A 26,064-nucleotide genomic window follows, 5' to 3' on the forward strand; every position below is an offset into this window, starting at 1 on the left:
GCTACAGACAACAGACAACATGGAAAGCGACAACACACAGCTAGGGACCATGTTCACAAATCTGATTGACCTTTAGCCATGTCTTCAAGCATTTTGTGAAAGTGTGATATGTGGTGCAGTTATGTGTGTCTGATGGCAGTGTATTCCAGACATGGGAAGCTCTCACAGAGAATGCAGATTTACTAAAGGTGCTTTTCCTTAGGGGAACTATACAGTCACCTCTCATGGCAGACCTTGTGGATCTGCTGCCATATGTCTGGGTTTTCTGTTTAACAAAAATATTGAGTGGAGGGGGAGCCAGGCCATTAAGGATCTTGAATACAAGACATGCGTCGGTGTATTGCACAAGATTTTCCCAACTCAATGTGTCACTCACTCTCTCTGTGTGTCCATGTGTGATATACAGTACCAGTCAAAAGTTTGGACACACATACCCATTCCAAGTTTTTTCTTTATTTTACTATTTTATACATTGTAGAATAATAGTGAAGACATCAAAACTATGAAATAACACATATGGAATCATGTAGTAACAAAAAAAAAAGTGTTAAACAAATCAAAATATATTTTATATTTGAGATTGTTCAAAGTTGCCACCCTTTGCAATGATGACAGCTTTGCACACTTTTGGCATTCACTCAACCAGCTTCATGAAGTAGTCACCTGGAATGCATTTCAATGAACAGGTGTGCTTTGTTAAAAGTGAATTTGTGGAATTTATTTACTTCTTACTTCTGTGTTTGAGCCAATCAGTTGTGTGGTGACAAGGTAGGGGTGGTGTACATAAGTCCATATTATGGCAAGAACAGCTCAAATAAGCAAAGACAAATGACAGTCCATCATTACTTTAAGACATGAAGGTCAGTCAATTCGGAAAATTTCAAGAACTTGGAAAGTTTCTTCAAGTGCAGTCACAAAAACCATCTAGCGCTATGATGAAACTGGCTCTCATGAGGACTGCCACAGGAAAGGAAGACCCAGAGTTACCTCTGCTGCAGAGGATAAGTTCATTAGTTAATTGCACCTCAAATTGCAGCCCAAATAAATGCTTCAGAGTTCAAGTAACAGACACATCTCAATATCAACAGTTCAGAGGAGACTGCGTGAATCAGGCCTTCATGGTTGAATTGCTGCAAAGAAACCACTACTAAAGGGACACCAATAATAAGAAGAGACTTTCTTGGACCAAGAAACATGAGCAAAGAACATTAGACATTGGAAATCTGTCCTTTGGTCTGATGAGTCCAAATTTGAGATTTTTGGTTCCACCCCCCATGTTCCAACCCCCAGAGACTCAGTGTAGGTGAACGGATGATCTCCGCATGTGTAGTTCTCACCGTGAAGCATGGAGGAGGAGGTTTGATGTTATGGGGGTGCTTTGCTGGTGACACTGTCTCTGATTTATTTAGAATTCAAGGCACACTAACCAGCATGGCTACCACAGCATTATGCACCGATACGCCATCCCATCTGGTTTGCACTTAGTGGGACTATCATTTGTTTTTCAGCAGGACAATGACCCAACACACCTCCAGGCTGTGTTAGGTCTAATTGATTAAAAAGCAGAGTGATGGAACACTGCATCAGATGACCTGGCATCCAAAATTACCTGACCTCAAACCAATTGAGATGGTTTGGGATGAGTTGGACCGCAGAGTGAAGAAAATGCAGCCAACAAGTGCTCAGCATATGTGGGAACTCCTTTAAGACTGTTGAAAAAGCATTCCAGGTGAAGCTGGTTGAGAGAATGCCAAGAGTGTGCAAAGCTGTCTTCAAGGCAAAGTGTGGCTACTTTGAAGTCTCAAATATAAAATATATTTTGATTTGTTTAAATTTTTTGGGGTTACTACATGATTCCTTATGTGTTATTTCATCGTGGTTGATGTCTTCACTATTATTCTACAATGTAGAAAATAGTAGAAATAAAGAAAAACCCTTGAATGAGTAGATGTGTCCAAACTTTTGACTGGTGCTGTAACTCTACCGAACCACCACAATTCAAATACACATATCACAATCTGAGGCCTTAGTCCCTGTTCCCCAGGGTTATAAATTAAGCCCTCTTAAACTTCACAGCCACGACTTATGTCCTCTCAGCCTGGTCCATAAAAGAGAACAGGATTGGGTGCTAACAAGGGGCACTGTTTATGGATTTCAGATAACATCAGTTGGGCAAGTTGTGAAACCATGTGCTTAAGTCTCTGGGGGTGTTTTAGTGTGAAATTTGATATAAGGGAGCTTGTGTACCACACGCAGCTGCATGCCCCTGCCTTGTGACCCACTCTGCCCCCTTGGGATCAGGCCTCGGGCAGGCCCTCTCAGAGTGTGTGTTTGTGTGTGTTTTTAAGAGGAGCTCTCTGATGAGCTAGACAATGCAGTAAGATATGCCACTGAGTATCCAATGGGACTTACAGTGAGTATATACCTTTTTTGTCCATGTGATCCCTGTGGGACTTGAACCCATGACCTCTGCTGTGTGGTTGAATGTGCATTTGTGTGCGTGACTGTGTGTGTTTGTGTGTGTGTGTGTGTGCGCCAGAAGGCTGCAACAATCTTCTGCCACTGTAGCTTGTGCCACAGTGCTCCTGTCCCATGAGGGACTCTCTTCCAGTTCAGACACCACTGTTCATCACCACGTTGCCTCATTTGTGCTTTCCAGTTGGTGTCCATCTGATAACAGCTTTACTACTTCTACAGTATCTCTGTATGTGTATGTGAGTTTGTGTGCAGTCCCATATATGTGTGCTCCCATATGTGTGTGTGTTTGTGCCAGCATCTGGTGAGGATGTTGGAGGGAGGGTGCTGAGTGGGATCATATTCCCTGTAATGACACAGAGTGGGGGAATCCCACACAGCCACACAGACTAAACTGTTAGCACTACTGAAGGCTAAATTTACCCACAGATTACACTGTTTGCGTGTGTTTGTAGGGGACCGGGGGGGGGGGGGGGGGGGTCAGCATGCCACTCCCATCCCTGTCTACAGTCTAGACCAGGGGTCAGCAACAGACGGGCCAAAACTATGTGGGCCAAAACTATGTGGCTGATAGAGGTGGATGGGAGACAGAATATTAAAGAGAGGAGGTAAACATTTGAGTGAATGAGATGAACAGAGAAAAGGAGTGAGAAAGAGAAATGAAGGATGGAGATATAGGATATGTTTAAAATATTTATGTAAGGGATGATCTGTCTTGAAATCATTATGGACATCTCTGTATATATTTCAACCTCTGAGATGTGAGTGGGAAAATTGGTGAGAATGACGTCTAATCTCGTCCACCAGCCGGCTCTGTCAAACCTATGCACCAGCAATTTGAGCCTGGGGACGAGGTTAGTGCATACTGTATGTGAGTTTTATTGAAACATCAGCCAAATATTTTGGTTTTGAGATAATACCGGTATGATGAATATGCCCCAGGCCAATGGTCAATTACCATTCCTCTCATTCTGAAAAACTCTTTCTTTTGGAACCAGCATTTCAACCTGTCGCATATGTACTTCATGCAGGTCTTAGATCTCTATCAAACTGAGGACCACATGGGAAATGTATTTGCAAACCACATCAGATGTGGGTACTGTATGTACGCCTACATCATGCGAGTGAGAGTAAGCATGTCATGTGTTTACATTTTTGTGTATACATTTTTGTTTCTGTGTTTGTGTGTGCATACATGCCAGTGTCAGGCCTAGTGTCCTTTAAATATTTATATATGTGTGTATTGTGTCAGCCCAACGGTTATGTGTTTGTGCAAGTACAGCCAAGTATTGTAATCTGTTTGTGTGATAGCCTGCCATGCAGTCTGATTAATATGTAACTTCCCAGGGGTTTTGACATTCCTTTCTAGTACATCCAGTTCCACAGTGTCCCATGTGGAGGCATGAATGGGACTGATGTGTGACTCATTGGGAATGAGTAGGATCAGGAATGATGACCCTGTGTGTTCAGTGTCTGCCTCTGCCCCCGCCAAGCCAAGCTCCACTTCATTCATTCACATAAATGTTACTCTTCTGACCCACTTTCTGGTAAGGATGTTTAAACTTCAATGGCACACATACTTCTGGGCACCGACAATTTGTTTGGCATGGGATAACTCTAAAGTAATGTTTCTACTCTAATGCTGTGTGTTGTTCAGAGAACATTGCCCTCATACTATCCAAGAGAAAGGCCTGTTGTGCCATTTCACTGGCTTTAATGTCCGCTGTAAGTCATATGGTCAAGTAGGTCAAGGCTAAGTCAGAGTTTGAATGATCACTGGTCCTGGATTCATGGGACACCATGCTGTTAGCTTCCATTATGGGAACTCTATTACATCATACTACAGACTGGTCAATGTTGTATATGTGTGACAGGGGACTTAGAATAAAGTGTTACGTTCCCCAGGAAGAAAACCAAATAATGTCACTCAAACAAAAAAGGGAACTAACAAAGAGTCACTGACAACAACAAAAAACAAAACAGGTGGGGTTTTAGGAGGGGTTCAGAAAGACACTGATGGGGGTGTCCACTAAAATTTGAATAGCAACAACAGCTGGAACCTTAGACACCCACCATGAGTGCCTACTAAATTTGCCATAGAGGCAAACAAAATAAAAGACCACACCAAACTTAAAGACAGGAAGCAAACCAAAAAGTGGAGGGGTAAAAAATAGGAAAGATCAGATAAGGATTGTTTGTCTCATCACTCAAGGTGTTTAAATGTCTGGCAGGTAGGTGTTTAAATGTCTGGCAGTTAGGTGTTTAAACGTCTGGCAGGTAGGTGTTTAAATGTCTGGCAGTTAGGTGTTTAATCGTCTGGCAGGTAGGTGTTTAAATGTCTGGCAGTTAGGTGTTTAAGGGTCTGGCAGGTAGGTGTTTAAGGGTCTTGCAGGTAGGTGTTTAAGGGTCTGGCAGGTAGGTGTTTAAACGTCTGGCAGTTAGGTGTTTAAATTTCTGGCAGTTAGGTGTTTAAATTTCTGGCAGTTAGGTGTTTAAATGTCTGGCAGTTAGGTGTTTAAACGTCTGGCAGTTAGGTGTTTGGGGAGATGGGGGACTGGTTCTGTGTTTGTTATTTGGGATGTTAGGAATTGGAGTCTGGGTATGTGGGTTAGCCAGACCTGGGGTGTATGTTTGGGGATTTGCAGGAAGGGTTGTGGTTGTGTGTCTGGAGGGTTAACCTAAGCAGAGCCTAGGGTATGAGTATGGGTCTGGGTCTGCTAGTTTATGTTATCACCAGATGCAAGCCAGGCTGTGTGGAGCCTGTGAGGCTTATTTGCTGTAGCTAGCTGTGTACTGCTGGGGCTGTGAGAGTTAAAAGGGGTTTGGGAGCACTGCAGTAGGTCAGAAAATCCCACGAGCGCTGCGGAGGAGTTTGAACAATACATAGAATATTAGTCCCTCCTGGAAGTATTTAGAGTTATTTTTTGTTTTTGATTTACGCTTTTAAGTAGAAACACATAGTGACTGGCATGTGCTGGCACAGCATGCGCTGGCCGGGATGTGTAGAAAAGCAAAGTCATCAGACTTTGTGAAAACGTAACATAATACATATGTGAACATTTACCGGGGTGATATTAGAGGGAAGTGAGGTTGGCATCACCTGGGAGGATTATCATTGTGTCCCACCCGCCATGAAATTAACCAGTGGATTAGAAGGGAGGAGGTAAAAGCTGTGATTTTTGGGGAGTTTCATAGGGCTCTGATCAAAAGTAGGTAACTGTATATGGAATGGGGTGCAATTTGGGGGCGAAGCCTTGGTCGTAAAAGTATGCTGTCCACAAAAAGTATAGGATTACCTGGTCAATGATAAGGATTGGACACACTCCAAGAAAAATGTCAGTATATTCCAAGCTCTTGACTAAGGCATCTATTTGAAACTTTGGGCAATGGTTTTGTTTAACATTATGATTTCTGATTACAATAAATAATATTCTGGTATTTTTCTTGGAGTGCATCCCATCCTTATCATCCTCAGGAGCTAGTGAGTTACCCAGTGGTGTAAAGTATTTAAGTAAAAATACTTTGATGTACTACTTAGTCTAAGGGTATCTGGTTTTAAATGTACCTAAGTAACTTTTACCTTTACTCCAATACATTCCTAAAGAAAATATGTACTTTTTTCTCCATACATTTTCCCTGATACCCAAAACATTTCAAATGCTCAGGTAGGACATCAATATAGTCCAGTTCACGCACCTATATATATATAACGCGTTGTCTGACCTGGCGGACTCACTAAACATAACAAATACTGAATTTGTAAATTATGTCTGAGTGTTGGAGTGAGCCCCTGTCTGTAAATAAATAAAATGTTTAATTGTGCCGTCTGGTTTGCTTAGGAATTTGATGTGTAACTTTTACTCCTTGTACTCCTTACTCAAGTATGACAATTGAATACTTTAAAAACAAAATAATTTATTTAAGAACATTTAAAACCAGATACCTTTCGATTTTTACTCAAGTAGTATTTTACTGGGTGACTTTCACTTTTACTTGAGTCATTTTCTATTAAGGTACCTTTACTTTTACTCAGGTATGACAATTGAGTACTTTTTCCATCACTGGACCTATCTCTGATCACTGACAGACAGCAGTAAGTAACAGTATGAACTGTAACATAAAGGCCACAGCCAGATCATGCCTTTGGGAAACCTATTAAAACACTCTGGTCTGCAGACTGTGATTCAACAATGGTTGATTTGAGAGGTTTACAATAACCATGCCTTGTGAGTCAAACAAATCTGGAGTTATTTACTGGTCAAATGTCCCCATTTGTTAAAAGCGGGATGATGGGTTATGAAACTGTGGGGTACAGACGGACTGTGTGAGTGATAGTGCTTGTATTGTGGAAGGAATCATATGGTGGTGATAGAGTTTCTGGTGGGCGTGTGTGTGCCTGTGTGAGGGTGTGTGTGTGTTTGTGTGATGTGGCGGTGGAAGTGTATGTACGTAGTTGACTTTGGTGCTGTGTATGGGAGTGGAGAGTGAGGGTGTTTGTGATTGAAAAACTGAGGGTGGATGAAGTGGGTAAAGAAATGAAAGTCTGTTAAGTTTGTTTTGGTTTACATGTGATGTCCAGGCTGAGGGATCGTTTTTCTTTCATGTCCTGGTATGGTTGATGTATTTATTCAGTCAGTCTGTTGGAGTTGTCCTTACAATTTTCTCAGTTTTTTTCTTTCTTTCTTTCTCTCTCCATCTTTGACATTTTGTTCTAATTAGAACCATGGGAGATGCTTGAACCAACATCCTCTGCAAGGAGGCTTCTTGCTAGACACACACACCTGCATGCACACACACATAAATAACCGCACACACAGAGGAACACACACATGGGCAGATGCACACAAACTCAAATAATACACAAGCGTGCACGTTTGAACACACGCTTAAGATAAGACTAAGATCTGAAGAGGAAAACGTTAGTGTTGAGTTTGAATAAAGCTGATCAGCATTTCTCTCTCGTCAAATAGATCCAATATGTACTCAGTAAAAAGCACAGAGCCGGGTTTATCAAAGAGCCAGACTTATCAACTCAGACAAGCATATATAATGGAGATTTTATGTGCACATTAAGCTGCTCATTTCACTGAAGGGTGAAAGTGAACATCAGCCACACACACATGCACATGGGGTGCGCATACACACATACATGCACATACATGCACAAATGCATGTGCGCACACCCTCCAACAAACACTCACTCACCCACAGTGAACTGCTGACTCCTCTGAAGTCACAGCTGAACTTACAGCCTTTTTAGATTTACTGTGGCACCGTTTGGCCTTCACAATGAAAACACACACACACACACAGCAGAGTGAAGGCAGGGATTCAGCAGTGCTAGGCCTTCCATGTTTACCCTCACACATTTCAGGCCTCTCCACACCTAGTGTTAAGCTGAGTGCAGTGGAATGATGCACACATACAAATACACACACCCACACACACACACTCACTCAAGTAGACACATATTGGAAGCACATGTATGAGAACAGTCTCACACATATGTACAAAAGCTGGTACAAAGTTTGACATTCTCTCTGTTTCAATTTGTCACTTTTAGACATACTGTACACATGTATTGTATTGAATATACACCTCATGAGTAAATATATATATATAAAACAACTTGTCTGTGTGATCATCACTGACCATTGATTTACTTTGTCTTTACAATGGTTATAGTTCAGGGGGAATCTTTGGTATGAGATACATTATGTGGCACAGATGTGGAAGATGGGCTGGCTATAACAAAACAAAACCATGTCACGTCTCACTGTCTCTGTCTGAGTGTCTGAACTTTTGTGTGTGTTTGTGTGTGAAACTATTTCAGAGAAAATGTTTTGTTTCTGTAATTATGATTCAGTGTGCATCTGTTTACAGATGTTTACAGTATCTACACAGTACATTTTGCAGTGTTAAATCAACACAGAGTTCATTTTAACAAAATCTCAGAGTACATATAGTAACTGCCAAAATAACAGTAACACCAACATCAAGTGTCTTAATAGAGCGTTGGGCCACCACGATCCAGAACAGCTTCAATGTGCCTTGATATAAACTCAGCAAAAAAATAAACGTCCTCTCACTGTCAACTGCGTCCATTTTCGCAAACTTAACATGTGTAGATATTTGTATGAACATAACAAGATTCAACAATTGAGACATAAACTGAACAAGTTCCACAGAGATGTGACTATCAGAAAGGGAATAATGTGTCCCTGAACAAAGGGCGGTTCAAAATCAAAAAGTAACAGTCAGTATCTGGTGTGGCCACCAGCTGCAGTGCATCTATTCCTCATGGACTGCACCAGATTTGCCAGTTCTTGCTGTGAGATGTTACCCCATTCTTCCACCAAGACACCTGCAAGTTCCTGGACATTTCTGGGGGGAATGGCCCTAGCCCTCACCCTCCGATCCAACAGGTCCAGACGTGCTAAATGGGATTGAGATCCGGGCTCTTCGCTGGCCATGGAAGAACACTGCCCAGCAACAGCCCCAAAACATCACTGCTCTAGAGGAGATCTGCATGGAGGAATGGGCCAAAATACCAGCAACAGTGTGTGAAAACCTTGTGAAGACTTACAGAAAATGTTTGACCTCTGTCATTGCCAACAAAGGGCATATAACAAAGTATTGAGATAAACTTTTGTTATTGACCAAATACTTATTTTCCACCATAATTTGCAAATAAATTCATTAAAAAGCCTACAATGTGATTTTCTGGATTTTTTTTCTCATTTTGTCTGTCATAGACTACCTATGATGAAAATTGCAGGCCTCTCATCTTTTTAAGTGGGAGAACTTGCACAATTGGTGGCTGACTAAATACTTTTTTGCCCCACTGTATATGTGCAGATGAGGATGTGCAAGTAGAAATGGTGCTGTGAAAAAGAGCAGAAATAAACAAATATGGGGATGAGGTAGGTAGTTGGTTGGATGGGCTATTTACAGATGGGCTGTGTACAGCTGCAGCGATCCGTAAGGTGCTCTGACAGCTTAAAGTTAGTGAGGGAGTTCTAAGTCTCCAACTTCAGTGATTTTTGCAATTAGTTCCAGTCATTAGCAGCAGAGAACTGGAAGGAAAGGCGGCCAAATGAGGTGTTGCTTGAGCCAGTTGCTGCGGAGGGTGCAGAGCTGTTGGCCGGGTTTGGGGTGGCCGGGTGGAAAGCATGGCCAGCCGAAGAGAAATGCTTATTGGAATTCTTGATTGTCATGGATTTATCAGTGGTGACAGTGTTTCCTAGTCTCAGTGCAGTGGGCAGCTGGTAGGAGGTACTCTTATTCTCCATTGACTTTACAGTGTCCCAAAACTTTTTGGAATTAGTGCTGCAAATTTCTGTTTGAAAAAGCTAGCCTTTGCTTTCTTAACTGACTGTGTGTATTAGGGGACTATTCAAAGCTAGTACAGTACGCCACAGGGTGTTTTTGTGCTGGTCAAGGGCAGTCTAGTCTGGAGTGAACCAAGGGCTAAATCTGTCTACATTTTGTGAATGGGGCATGCTTATTTAAGATGGTGAGGAAATAACTTTAAAAGAACAACCAGGCATCCTCTACTGATGGGATGAGGTCAATATCCTTCCAGGATCACCAGGCCAGGTCGACAAGAAAGGCCTGCTCGCAGAAGTGTTTTAGGGAGCGCTTGACAGTGATGATTGTTTGACCGCGCACCCATAACAGACGCAGGAAATGAGGCAGTGATTGCTGAGATCCAGTTTGAAAACAGCAGAGGTGTATTTAGAGGGCTAATTGGTCAGGAAGATACAGTGCCTTGCGAAAGTATTCGGCCCCCTTGAACTTTGCGACCTTTTGCCACATTTCAGGCTTCAAACATAAAGATATAAAACTGTATTTTTTTGTGAAGAGTCAACAACAAGTGGGACACAATCATGAAGTGGAACAACATTTATTGGATATTTCAAACTTTTTTAACAAATCAAAAACTGAAAAATTGGGCGTGCAAAATTATTCAGCCCCCTTAAGTTAATACTTTGTAGCGCCACCTTTTGCTGCGATTACAGCTGTAAGTCACTTGGGGTATGTCTCTATCAGTTTTGCACATCGAGAGACTGACATTTTTTCTCATTCCTCCTTGCAAAACAGCTCGAGCTCAGTGAGGTTGGATGGAGAGCATTTGTGAACAGCAGTTTTCAGTTCTTTCCACAGATTCTCGATTGGATTCAGGTCTGGACTTTGACTTGGCCATTCTAACACCTGGATATGTTTATTTTTGAACCATTCCATTGTAGATTTTGCTTTATGTTTTGGATCATTGTCTTGTTGGAAGACAAATCTCCGTCCCAGTCTCAGGTCTTTTGCAGACTCCATCAGGTTTTCTTCCAGAATGGTCCTGTATTTGGCTCCATCCATCTTCCCATCAATTTTAACCATCCTCCCTGTCCCTGCTGAAGACAAGCAGGCCCAAACCATGATGCTGCCACCACCATGTTTGACAGTGGGGATGGTGTGTTCAGCTGTGTTGCTTTTACGCCAAACATAACGTTTTGCATTGTTGCCAAAAAGTTCAATTTTGGTTTCATCTGACCAGAGCACCTTCTTCCACATGTTTGGTGTGTCTCCCAGGTGGCTTGTGGCAAACGTTAAACAACACTTTTTATGGATATCTTTAAGAAATGGCTTTCTTCTTGCCACTCTTCCATAAAGGCCAGATTTGTGCAATATACGACTGATTGTTGTCCTATGGACAGAGTCTCCCACCTCAGCTGTAGACCTCTGTAGTTCATCCAGAGTGATCATGGGCCTCTTGGCTGCATCTCTGATCAGTCTTCTCCTTGTATGAGCTGAAAGTTTAGAGGGACGGCCAGGTCTTGGTAGATTTGCAGTGGTCTGATACTCCTTCCATTTCAATATTATCGCTTGCACAGTGCTCCTTGGGATGTTTAAAGCTTGGGAAATCTTTTTGTTTCCAAATCCGGCTTTAAACTTCTTCACAACAGTATCTCGGACCTGCCTGGTGTGCTCCTTGTTCTTCATGATGCTCTCTGCGCTTTTGACGGACCTCTGAGACTATCACAGTGCAGGTGCATTTATACGGAGACTTGATTACACACAGGTGGATTGTATTTATCATCATTAGTCATTTAGGTCAACATTGGATCATTCAGAGATCCTCACTGAACTTCTGGAGAGAGTTTGCTGCACTGAAAGTAAAGGGGCTGAATAATTTTGCACGCCCAATTTTTCAGTTTTTGATTTGTTAAAAAGGTTTGAAATATCCAATAAATGTCGTTCCACTTCATGATTGTGTCCCACTTGTTGTTGATTCTTCACAAAAAAATACAGTTTTATATCTTTATGTTTGAAGCCTGAAATGTGGCAAAAGGTCGCAAAGTTCAAGGGGGCCGAATACTTTCGCAAGGCACTGTATCTATGAGGGTACCCACAGATTTGGGGTTGTACCTGGTAGGTTCCTTGATAATTTGTGTAAGATTGAGGGCATCTAGCTTAGATTGTAGGACGGCCGGGGTGTTAAACATATCCCAATTTAGGTCACCTAGCAGTACAAACTCTGACGATAGATGGGGACAATCAATTCACATATGGTGTCCAGGGCACAGCTGGGAGCTGAGGGGGGTCTATAGCAAGTGGCAACAGTGAGAGACTTATTTCTGGAAAGGTGGATTTTTAGTTGTAGAATCTCAAACTGTTTGGGCAGAGACCTGGATAGTATGACAGAACTCTGCAGGCTATCTCTACAGTAGATTGCAATTCCGCCCCCTTTAGCAGTTCTGTCTTGATGGAAAATGTTGTAATTGGGGATGGAAATTTCAGAATTGTTGGTGGCCTCGTAAGCCAGGATTCAGACACGGCTAGGACATCCGGGTTGGCGGAATGTGCTAAAGCAGTGAATAAAGCAAACGTAGGGAGGAGGCTTCTGATGTTAACATGCATGAACCCAAGGCTTTTACAGTTGCAGAAGTAAACAAATGGGGGGACACACAGGGCCTGGGTTAACCTCTGGGTTAACCTCTACATCACTAGAGGAACAGAGGAGGAGTAGGATGAGGGTACAGCTAAAGGCTATAAGAACTGGTCGTCTAGTGCTTTGGGAACAGAGAATAAAAGGAGGGGCGTGGTAGAATAGATTCAGGGCATAGTGTACAGACAAGGGTATGGTAGGGTGCAAGTACAGTGGGGGTAAACCTAGGCATTGAGTGACGATCGATGAGAGAGGTTTCATCTTTGGAGGCGCCAGTTAAGCTAGGTGCGGTCTACGCATGTGTGGGGGGTGGGACAAGGGATTATCTGAGGCATGTTGAGCAGGACTAGGGGCTCCGCAGTAAAATAAAACAATGAGAGCTTCCCTAAACAGTATACAAGGCATATTGACATTAGAGAAAGTCATAAAGCCATCACAGGTGTTGATTGGGAGAGCTAAGACAACAACGGGTGAGACAACAACGGGTAAACATCTAGGACAACAACAACGGGTAAATGGTGATGAATGGGGAAAGAGGGTCAGTTAGCTACACACAGGACCTGAGTTCGAGGCTGCGGCCGACAGATAAACAAAATGAAGTACCGTGTTAATGAACAGTCCAGCAGGCATCAGCTGTGTAGCTGAGTGATCATTGGGTCCAATGAGCAGCAAAGATGAAAGAGAGCCATTCGGTAGTCGATTACTACGCAAGACGAGCGGGAGACACAGCGTTCAGGAAGCTAGCAGGCTGGGGCGAGCAGATGGATCAACACCAACATCCATGACGCAGAGGCTGGTTTAGAGCACATCGACCGAATTACGTCAGCAGACAGGCAGACCAGTTGTGATGGATCGGCGGGGCTCCATGTCGACAAAGGGTCCAGGTCAATTGGCCAGAGAGGTATTGTAGTTGGTGTAGTTCATTTGCTAGCTGGAAATGGGCCTAGCTTGAGGCTAGCTCAATGCTAGCTGGCGCAGGCTTCTGGACAAGGTGTTAGCCACAATAGCCACTCGGTAGCAACTAGCTAGCTGCGAAGATCCGGTGTAATGGACAAGAGGTTGCGGCAGGAATCCGGTGATGTAGTGGGGGAAAAAAGCAGTCCGAAATGCTCAGGGCTGATATCGTGTTGTGCAGACTGGCACGTTTTATCCAGGCCATCTGGGCTAAAGCAACTGGAGTCTGAGCTAAAGGTAAAGACCGCTAGCAGTGGCTAACAATGACTAAAAAGCTAGTCGCTAATTAGCTGGCTAGCGTCTGATGGAGGTTCCAGTTATAAGGTCTAGAAAATAGCAAATCCTTACCACACTGGAGCATGTTTGTGCACAGTATTTCAGTTTGCATGTGTTTATGTTTACGTTATCACACTCTGCATGTAAGTGTGCATCTACTAAGAGTTTGCACCTGTATATACAGTATGTTTGTGAGAGTGTGTACACTGATTCATAGTGTGTGCCTTTGATGGAGATCAGTATGTGGAAGTGTGTGCAATTTGACTGTATCCCATCCTATGTTTCTGTTTGTGTCTTTGATTGAGTCTTAATCTGTGTGTGGGTGTGGTCTGACTCACTGGGTTGATGTGTTGTGTGATTATGAGCTTTGGAATGGCTGGGGTAAAGTATGATAGATCAGGATGAGTCAAGAGCTAGCTAACTCTGCTGGCTGACTATGACCTTTCCCAGGGTCTGGTGTGTGTGTGTGTGTGTGTGTCTGTGTCTGTGTGTGCGTGTGTGTGGGGGGGGTCCTCTCACCTGTTCATCAGACGACTCCTCTCACCTCACAGGGGCTTAGCTCATCCACAGCTGTTTACTGCTGAAGAAATCCAACACATGCACTTAATTGAGACATAGTTACAGACCGACTGACTCATACACACCCAAACACACTTGACACAGACATAGATACAGACAAACACACTCTCACGCACAAACATGACACATAGACAGACAGACGGCCAATTAGACAGATGCACACTCACAGACACAGATGTTGAATATGTAGAGCAAAATGCCAGCATGCCAACACAACTGCCTCCTAGGTTTGCCCTTCTCTCTTTTCCCCCTCTCTTTCCTTCCATCTTGCCCTCCCTCTCAGTCTTTCTCGTTTTCTCTCTCCTCAGCCATGCCCAGGTTTGTGCCACATGTACAGTGTGGTATAGTCGAGCTTTGAACCTGTGTGGGATTAGCTGTGTATGTCTGTCTATGAGTAGGATTTTTCTGAAGGGCATGGTGCTGGGGCAGCTGACCCTGTCTGTTTGTCTGTCTCTTTGTCTGTCTGACTTTCCTTAGTCTCAATACTTATCTCTATATATCTGCTGTACAATCATCTGAGCTGGATATTATATCCACATGGACAACGGCATAACATGTCTTAGCCCTTAGTTGTGGTAGTTCACTATTTCATGCCCAGGTTTAGCTGTAAATGCATTCCTCCCCTCCCTTCACTCCCCTCTACAAGCGATAAGATAGTCCAGTCCGCGCCGCTCTCGTAATTATTTTCTGGGAGGCGTAAGACGCAGCCTGTGGGCGGCAAAGTTCTTCTTGTATTTCTAATTCAGATTAAACAGTAAACATCGTAAGGGAATAAATAAAGCACTAATAAAAGTAGATTGAAAGGGAAGTTAACTAATTATGTCCTGGATGTTATTCTGGTTGTTATTTTTTATTCTCCCCAATTTCAAAGAGGAAAAAGTGATTGGATCCAATGTCAGAGAGAGAGACATTTTTTTACTAGCGCTTCTCATCATTTTTATCCTTTGATTTCATCCTCCAGAATCGTTAAATGTGATTATGGAGTTTCTCTCTTTTGTTTCCAGGTTTGATCAGCTGGGAGGAGGTTGAGTGACCTAGTGGAGCCACCAGAGGTAAGCACAACAAAGTGGCATGTCCAGGTAGTTGAAATGACAGATTGGTAGTAGGTGGCATGCACACCGGTTTGTGTCAAGAACTACAAAGCTGCTCAACAGTTTCCTGTGTGTATCAAGAATGATCCCTGTGGAATGCTTTCGACACCTTGTAGAGTCCATGCCCCGATTAATTGAGGCTTTTCTGAGGGCAAAAAGGAGAGGGGGTGCAACTCAATATTAGGACGGTGTTCCTAATGTTTCTTATACTCAGTGTATGATTACAATGACTTTCTACACAATGAAAGTTGTTTTGGGGGATTCTAGAGGGCTTTTTACGCTACTGAGCCAAACCAAGACAAGCCAAAGCATGCTGTACAGCTTGGAAAGGACAATGCGAAAAGAGATTTTCAGAGCCATCTGAGTTTATTTTCACAGTAGTGTGAAAATGGAGTGTCTAGCAGGGATGCCCACCTCCAATGATCTCAGGGGAATCCCTCCAAATTACATCGTTTTTTTTACACAGACATTTATGCTTGGACATTGAACAGACGTTAGTCTCTGTGGGCTCTAATTTAACAAACTTAAAGCAAACGTAAATCTGTGTGGGTGTGTAAGACATATTTTTGCTATTTTGACAGCGGGAATTATGGGCGCAACACCTGGCATTAGCCTAAAGAGGAAGGCTTTCACACCTAAATTGTAGGTGTGATCAGGGCTTGACCACTCACTGGCCAACCTGCTCAGAAGCTTTTTATGTTGTTGCTTTAAGTTGTGTATTTACAGTATTCGATGTTGCGTTGGCATAAACTCTGGCAGGAGAGCATGAATGTTTGTCCTATCCATTTAAGATAGTCCAAGTTTATTAAAGAGCATACAGTAACCCTAATTACGCCTAGAGTTTCAAGTTCCTTGGTGTCCACATCACCAACAAACTAACATGGTCCACACACACCAAGAAAGTCATGAAGAGGGCACGACAACGCCTTTTCCCCCTCAGGAGACTGAAAAGATTTGGCATGTGTCCCCAGATCCTCAAAGTTCTACAGCTGCCCCATCGAGAGCATCCTGACCGGTTGCATCACCGCCTGCTCGGTATCCGACCGTAAGGCGCTACAGAGGGTTGTGCGTACAGGCCAGTACATCACTGGGGCCAAGCTTCCTGCCATCCAGGACCTACATATACTAGGTGGTGTTAGAGGAAGGACCAAAAAAGTGGTACCGGAGCCCCAAGTCTAGGTCCTAAAGGCTCCTTAACAGCTTCTACCCCCAAGCCATAAGACTGCTGAACAATTAATCAAATGGCCACCCGGACTATTTGCGTTGACCCCCCCCATATGTTTACACTTCTGCTACTTGCTGTTTATTATTTATTATCTATGTACAAATTACCTCGACTAACCTGTATCCCGCACATTGACTCCCTGTATATAGCCTGATTATTGTTACTTTGTGTTACTTTTTTTAGTAAATATTTTCTTAACTCTATTTAATTAAAACTGCATGGTTGGTTAAGGGCTTGTAAATAAGCATTTCACGGTAAGGTCTACCATGTGCCGAATACCTGTTGTATTCGGCACATGTGACAAATAAAATCTGATTTGAATTGTATTTTATTTGATTAAACAGCATATAGTAACCCTAGGCCTAGTAATAAGAAACATGTATCCAGTTTTTCATATTTAAAAAAGTAATTGGCTTCAACATGGGAATATTAGCCTACACATTGCATTTGACCTATTTAAGTCCAACAGAGGACAGAGGAAGATGCATTTGTTTTAACAACATTAGAAATTAAAATCAATAAGCAGACATTTTAACAACTTTATGTTTTTAAATGGGCTTCCTGTATACTGATGTCATTCAATGTTCATCGCACATAATGAGTCCAAACTTTTCACAGGATATAATGAGAACATTTGAAAAGGGTGTTGACTGTCTTCCTGCTCCCAAAAGTGATATTTTAATATAACATTGGTGATAGGCTATTCTGTTGATTAGGCTCCTGTGTGCCTCCACTGGCAAAATCCATGTCATAACCAACTGCGTTACCGCTTACACCAGCTTTTGGTTGGTCTTAAGTATCCCCACCAGCACTGCCTGAAATTGGTACTTCAGTGCATGTTTTTAAGGACACGCCTCAGATATTGCCACCCCTCCCACCTCAGCGCACGTGAGCTCATATGAGACAAGTAAATTATCAATCCTGGCGCAATGGTTGGAAAATAGCAGAGCACCGGCTTTAACAGGTTGAAATTGCTAACGAGTGTGCGTTTGTCAATTGCACTAGCTTATTGGCAGCCGAAAATAAAGCCCTGTGTCTCTGTCTACATCCCCAACATGTTCACAACCCAATCAGATCACAGAAAATAGGGTCAGACTAGAGGACAATGTAGGGTTGACACTCTGGCCTGTCGCTGTAGAGATGTAAATCTGTTTTTTCTCCTTTTGACCAGCAAGCTTCCAGGAAAAGACAACATTCTTCCAAATGACACAGTCGTAGACTTCAGATTACAGCCCTGTCACTTAACCCGCTAGTGTGTAAACACATGACTGGCTGAGGGAGAGATGAAGGCAGAGAGATGGGTAGAGGGAGAGACTGATATGGAGAAAGAGAGGTGGAGAAAGGTACAGCAGGAGAGTAGGACGGACTGTGAGGTTGAGAGAGGGAGAGTGGGGTGCGTTGGCTGCTTTTTCTCTGCTACCAGGCTGACCACTGGCTTAGAAAGCTATCATAAAGCACCAAACCAATGGGATACTTTTGTCCATTTGTATCCTGGAATCCAATCTTCCTGGAAAACTGGTCTACAGTTTTCTCTCTGGTTTTTGAGCAGTATCAACCATAAAAATGGAATTCCTAGAATGGACATTCATGTCAATGGGTCTGTGGTGGGTGGACTGCCAGCCATATTGAGTGTACTGATATGAGAATCATATTACTATGGCATGAACCTCATCATGGCCAGCACACCGCCCCAGGTGCTTGACACACTTCCTATTGTCTCCCTGTACACTTTCATACAGTAAGATTGACATTTCACTGACATTTTCAGTAAACATTGCCACAAAACCTGAAAAAAATATTTGTTTTGAAAAAACATTGTTTGGTCTCGACTATGTTAGAAGCAGAATCGCAGATATGGATTGTTTAATTTCATCATTCTTTGATGTAGTATGGGCGAGGAAGCGACAACAGAATTCTGGTCCTAGGTCATCACTGTTATAATGTTTGTCCATCATCCACAAGGTCTTTGTTATCCCCATCCCCAGATCCTGGGAGATTACAGTCAAAGAGGATAGCTGAGCTCTTGGCCTCCTGACCAAAACGTGTGATAATTTTAGACGGTAGCTTTCTGAGACCTTTTCACATAGTCTGGAGCAAGGATGCCATTTGGAAATAAACGTGAAATGTAGCTTAATTGCAGTTTACAGATTTAGGTAGGGGCAGCGTTCTCTTCCTTATTTTATTGCATAAACAGAGTGTAAGCAGAGGCGAAATACATGAGGTTTAAGAGAGAGAACACTAGTGTTCAGACCTGGTTTTTCTGCTGAGGCTCAGACCTACAGTGCTGTGAAAAAGTATTTGCCCCCTTTTTAATTTTCTCTACTTTTGTATATTTTTGATACTGTTATCATAATCTTCAACATACACTTAATATTAGATTAAGGCCATCTGAGTGAACAAATAACACAACAATTACATATTTATTTCATAACCATGTCCCACCATGTCCATAGAATATTCTTCCAAGAGTCTTGATGATCATCCCAGTTTCTTCCTGGTGCTATTTGGCAAACTTGAGTCAACTTTTGGACAAGGTTACATTAGTCCTAGCACTAACTGGGGAAAGATTGACCTAACACAAGCGGTCATATTTAGCTAACTCACGGCTGACATAAACCATAATTAACTAGCTAATAGAAATTACTATTTACAATTCATCACATCACGGGTGAGCACACCATTGATTGAAATAATTGAGTAAAACACTTTCTAAAATTCTAAAGTAATCCGACAATGGGTAGTTTGTGCACACTGCCATGTTTGTTGTTTTGGGTCAACCAAAGATAAGAAGAGGAGACAAGATGAGTCTGTTGGTAGTATGCCTGTTGCAGGGGGTGTGGGGTCTACCATCATTCACTTCCGGAAGTTTACTCGAAAGATGAGTTTACCATCTCTCACCTCATTTTGTTATAACATCTTTGTTCTGACAGATGTTTACGTGACACCCAGAATGCATTGTATAATGTCAACAAACATGGCGGCACACATACAGTGGAGCAAAAAAGTATTTAGTCAGCCACCAATTGTGCAAGTTCTCCCACAAAAAGATGAGAGAGGCCTGTTTTTTCGTCATAGGTACACTTCAACTATGACAGACAAAATGAGGGGAAAAAATCCAGAAAATCACATTGTAGGATTTTTAATTTATTTATTTGCAAATTATGGTGGAAAATAAGTATTTGGTCAATAACAAAAGTTTATCTCAATACTTTGTTATATACCCTTTGTTGGCAATGACAGAGGTCAAACGTTTTCTGTGAGTTTTCACAAGGTTTTGTGATACCGTGAATTATAAGTAAAATAATCTGTCTGTAAACAATTGTTGGAAAAATGACTTGTGTCATGCACAAAGTAAATGTCCTAACCGACTTACCAAAACTATAGTTGTTTAACAAGAAATTTGTGGAGTGGTTGAAAAACAAGTTTTAATGACTCCAACCTAACTGTAAGTAAACCTCCAACTTCAACTGTATATCCTATGCGGAAGGCCCTTGTTTTCTTGAGTTTGATCTGGACCTCACTTTGAACTGAACGTATTTGTTCAGGTCCACAGCCGAGAAAGCGGTGACACCCTCTAACCAGTGCTGACATACTGCAACAAAGACAACAGAGAACTGGTTATTAATGGACATATTTCACGTCATTGGTCTCCAGATAACACACTCTTATCTGAGCTCTGGGTGCATTCCTGCCCTGCATGTATATATATATGCGTGCATACGTGTGTGTGCGAGTCTATGTCTGTATTCATGTACAGATCTGCAGTGGTATGTGTTCTGAGAATAGTATGTATCATGCTACTTTATACACATATAAGACTTGTCCTCTGCAATCATGAATTGCTGTATAAGCATTGTGTATAGGGTAATGTATTACACTGAACAACAATACAAACACAACATGCAAAGTTTTTACTGAGTTACAGTTCATATTAGGATATCAGTCATTTCAAAGAAATTCATTAGGCCCTAGTCTATGGATTTCACATGACTGAGAATACAGATATGCATCTGTTGGTCACAGATACCTTTAAAAAAGGTATGGAAGTGGATCAGAAAACCAGTCAGTATCTGGTGTGATCACTATTTGCCTCATTCAGCACGACGCTTCTCCTTCACATTGAATTGATCAGGCTGTTGATTGTGGCCTGTGGAATGTTGGCCCACTCCCCGCTGTAAGTTGCTGGATATTGGCATGAACTGGAACACATTATTAACCTTTAGTTAAACAGGGAAAACAACTGAGACAGTCTCTTTTACAGTTGTGCCCTGTGATACAACAAAAACAGCGCAGTCTTACATGTCGATCCAGAGCATCCCAAACATGCTCAATAGGTGACATATCTGGTGAGTATGCAGGTCACTGAACTGGGACATTTTCAGCTTCAGGCACCGGTTTTAACTTGTTATCGGTATAAAAGACACCTGTCCACAACCTCAAACAGTCACACTCCAAACTCCACTATGGCCAAGGACACCAGAAACAAAATTGTAGACCTGCACCAGGCTGGGAAGACTGAATCTGCAATAGGTAAGCAGCTTGGTTTGAAGAAATCAACTGTGGGAGCAATTATTAGTAAATGGAAGACATACAAGACCACTGATAATCTCCCTCAATCTGGGGCTCCACGCAAGATCTCACCCCGTGGGGTCAAAATTATCACAAGAACGGTGAGCAAAAATCCCAGAACCACACGGGGGGACCTAGTGAATGACCTGCAGAGAGCTGGGACCAAAGTAACAAAGCCTACCATCAGTAACACAATACGCCGCCAGGGACTCAAATCCTGCAGTGCCAGACGTGTCCCCCTGCTTAAGCCAGTAAATGTTCAGGCCCATCTGAAGTTTGCTAGAGAGCATTTGGATGATCCAGAAGAAGATTGGGAGAATGTCATATGGTCAAATGAAACCAAAATATAACTTTTTGGTAAAAACTCAACTCGTCTTGTTTGGAGGACAAAGAATGCTGAGTTGCATCCAAAGAACACCATACCTACTGTGAAGCATGGGGGTGGAAACATCATGCTTTGGGGCTGTTTTTCTGCAAAGGGACCAGGACGACTGATCCGTGTAAAGGAAAGAATGAATGGGGTCATGTATTGTGAGATTTTGAGTGAAAACCTCCTTCCATCAGCAAGGGCATTGAAGATGAAACGTGGCTGGGTCTTTCAGCATGACAATGATCCCAAACACACCACCCGGGCAACGAAAGAGTGGCTTCATAAGAAGCATTTCAAGGTTCTGGAGTGGCCTAGCCAGTCTCCAGATGTCAACCCCATAGAAAATCTTTGGAGAGAGTTGAAAGTCCGTGTTGCCCAGCAACAGCCCCAAAACATCACTGCTCTAGAGGAGATCTGCATGGAGGAATGGGCCAAAATACCAGCAACAGTGTGTGAAAACCTTGTGAAGACTTACAGAAAACGTTTGACCTCTGTCATTGCCAACAAAGGGTATATAACAAAGTATTGAGATAAACTTTTGTTATTGACCAAATACTTATTTTCCGCCATAATTTGCAAATTAATTCATTAAAAATCCTACAATGGGATTTTCTGGATTTTTTTCCCTCATTTTGTCTGTCATAGTTGAAGTGTACCTATGATGAAAATTACAGGCCTCTCTCAAGTGGGAGAACTTGCACAATTGGTGGCTGACTAAATACTTTTTTTGCCCCACTATATATCCAAAATGTCAATTTATTTTTGCGCGTTTGATCCAGAAAAAAACAGCTTCCAATTTGCGCCACGTCACTACAAAATATCTCAAAAGTTGTCTGTAAACTTTGCCAAAACATTTCAAACTACTTTTGTAATACAACTTTAGGTATTTTTAAACGTTAATAATCGATCAAATTGAAGACGGGTCTATCTGTGTTCAATACAGGAAAACAACAAACCAACGCTACTTTTCAAGTCTTGCTCAACTCTCAACAGTGTTACCCAGTTCCTAGATGGCCGTACTTCTTCATTGCACAAAGGAAAACTTCTCCCAAATTCCAAAGACTTGTTGACATCGAGTGGAAGCGGTAGGAACTGAAAACAAGTGCCTAAGAAATATTGTTTCCCACTGAGAACTCACTGAACAGACAGAGACCTCAAAAAACAAATTCTGAACGGTTTGTCCTCGGGGTTTTACCTGCTACATAAGTTCTGTTATACTCACAGACATGATTCAAACATTTTATAAACTTCCGAGTGTTTTCTATCCAAATCTACTGATAATATGCATATCTTATATTCTTGGCATGAGTAGCAGGAAGTTGAAATTGGGCATGCCATTTATCCAAAAGTGAAAATGCTGCCCCCTGCACCTTAAGAAGTTAACGCACAGCATTGAGATTGCCTGCCATGACAACAAGCTCAGTCCGATGATGCCGCTCCAGACCATAACGGACCCTCCACCTCCAAATCGATCCCGCTCCAGAGTACAGGCCTCGGTGTAACGCTCATTCCTTCGACAATAAACTCAAATCCGACCATCACCCCTGGTGAGACAAAACCACGACTCGTCAGTGAAGAGCACTTTTTGCCATTCCTGTCTGGTCCAGTGACGGTGGGTTTGTGCCCATAGGCGACGTTGTTGCCGGTGATGTCTGGTGAGGACCTGCCTTACAACAGGCCTACAAGCCCTCAGTCCAGCCTCTCTCAGCCTATTGCGGACAGTCTGAGCACTTATGTAGGGATTGGGCGTTCCTGGTGTAAACCGGGCAGTTGTTGTTGACATCCTGTACCTGTCCCGCAGGTGTGATGTTCGGATGTACTGATCCTGTGCAGGTGTTGTTACACGTGGTCTGCCACTGCGAGGACGGTCAGCTGCCCGTCCTGTCTCCCTGTAGCGCTGTCTTAGGCGTCTCACATTACGGACATTGCAATTTATTGCCCTGGCCACATCTGCAGTCCTCATGCCTCCTTGCAGCATGCCTAAGGCAAATTCTTGCAGATGAGCAGGGAACCTGGGCATCTTTCTGTTGGTGTTTTTCAGAGTCAGTAGAAAGGCCACTTTAGTGTCCTACGTTTTCAGAGCTGTGACCTTAATTGCCTACTGTCTGTAAGCTGTTTATTTCTTAATGACTGTTCCACAGGTGCATGTTCATTAAATGTTTATGGTTCATTGAACGAGCATGGAAAACAGTGTTTAAACCCTTTACAATGAAGATCTGTGAAGTTATTTGGATTTTTACGAGTTATCTTTGAAAGACAGGGCCTTGAAAAAGGATGTTTCTTTTTTTGCTGGGTTTATTATTTTAACTATTGGTCAAAATATGTGCTTTTGATTAGACACCCTAGAATCAGTCCTTGATTACATTAATTTGTTGTATTTTAATATATTGACATTATATACTGTATGAACTGGGCGTTGTATTATTTAAATAAGATAACATTTACAGTATGCCTACTTTTGTGGGGTTTTTTGCCTACTTTTGTGTTTTTTTTGTGAATGGACTCACTTACACCTTACTTTGACTGATGACATTTCCATGCAGTTGTTCATTTTGATTTTGCTTATAAATCCCTCTATGTGTCAGAGTCAACAGAGGACACACTCTCTGGCCCTCCTCCTCCTATACGAAAGTCCCTTCCCCTTTCACCAGCCAGATCTGAGCAGTGGGCCCTTGTCACTGTGTTTGCATACAGCTTATGTAGTAATCCTAATACTTGTCTCTATGTCAGCCCTGTTTCCACAACCTGGAAACTGGTGATTCTGTAACCTTAGCTCTTTTAGTCCCATCTATGTTTCAACTCCACTGTTTGCTGTTTGGAGGAACCCTTTTCAGAGGAGTGGATTTTACCTTGTCAATGTGAATGTTTGGGGAGAAACCTGAGAGTGGGAAGCCAGGGGCATGTTCAGCAAGGCACAACTGTGTTGTGGCACGTTTAGAAGTAGGTTATGTAGAACAACCATGTCTCTGTATAAGGATTTAAGTCACCCAGGGGCGACAGGTAGCCTAGTGGTTAGAGTGTTGGGCAAGGAACCGAAGGGTTGCTAGATCAAATCTCCGAGCTGACAAGGTAAAAATGTGTCCTTCTGCCCCTGAACAAGGCAGTTAACTCACTGTTCCTAGGCCGTCATTGTAAATAAGAATTTGTTCTTAACTGACTTGCCTAGTTAAATAAAGGTTAAAAAAAGAAGAAAATAAAAAGAAACCTCTGTTCATGACATTTATATCTGCAATTGTCCATGTTTGCTTACTGAACTTGGCATAGTTTTTATACTGTGTTTACCCTTCCTCTCATACAGGTTTACATTTATTGTTATGAGTCTTGTCCTGTAGGCAAAATCTTTGCAGATAGACAGCTGTCTGCTGAAAAAAAAGCTATATTATAAGAAATAATGAAAGCAAACATGAGCTTTTTGGTCTTAATTTAAGGTTAGGGTTAAGCATTAGGGTTAAAACTTCTTGCTCCTACTTGAGACGCAGACGTCTCAAGTAGGCACCTGGAAATGCAAATGCGCTACGCTAAATGCTAAATGTACTTGTTAAAACTCAAACGTTCATTAAAATATACATGCAGGGTATTAAATTAAAGCTACAATCGTTGTGAATCTAGCCAACAAGTCAGATTTTTAAAATGCTTTTCGGCGAAAGCATGAGAAGCTATTATCTGATAGCATGCAACACCCCAAAATGCCTGAAGGCGACGTAAACAAAAGAATTAGCGTAGCCGGCGCTACACAAAAACGCAGAAATAAAATATAAAACATTCATTACCTTTGATGATATTCTTTGTTGGCACTCCTATATGTCCCATAAACATCACAAATTGGTCTTTTTCCCGATTAAATCCGTCCATGAATGCCCAAAATATCCATGTGTATAGCCTGTCTGCATCACGAAAAAAGCTCTCTTCCAACACACAACGTCATGTTTAAAAATTATATAAGTTGCCTATATTCTTTGACAAAACACTTCAACCTACTTTTATAACCCAACTTTAGGTATTTGTAAACGTTAATAAGCGATCAAATTGATCACTGGGCGATCTGTATTCAATAGCAGCTACACAAGAAAACAGTGTCCATTTTTCAATCTTCCAAAATCGATTGAGGTAGGCTGGATGGAATCACGGATCTATTGGTAATGTCTCAAAGGATTTTTGTCAATGAAAATGACGTTTTTGGCGACATCGTGTGGAAGCTGTAGGAATTGCATCCGTCTCCATATTAAATTTGGTTTCCTTTAAATAATCCATGAATACTGGATACTTTTTTCAGATTTCAGTGACCAGTTTTTCTTGCGCTTTTCGATGAAACACACGCTCTGTTATAGTCACAGCCGTGATTTAACCAGTTTTAGAAACTTCAGAGTGTTTTCTATCCACACATACTAATCATATGCATATACTATATTCCTGGCATGAGTAGCAGGACGCTGAAATGTTGCGCGATTTTTAACAGAATGTTCGAAAAAGGAGGGGGTAGGATAAAGAGTGTGGCTAGGGTTAGGTTTAAAACCAGATTTTATGACTTTGTGCCTGTGCCAGCAAGTGAACACTGCAGAGCTGCCTCCAGAACAAAATTCATTAT

The sequence above is a fragment of the Oncorhynchus clarkii genome, chromosome 2, assembly GCF_045791955.1.
Source record: "Oncorhynchus clarkii lewisi isolate Uvic-CL-2024 chromosome 2, UVic_Ocla_1.0, whole genome shotgun sequence".
Lineage (NCBI taxonomy): Eukaryota > Metazoa > Chordata > Actinopteri > Salmoniformes > Salmonidae > Oncorhynchus > Oncorhynchus clarkii.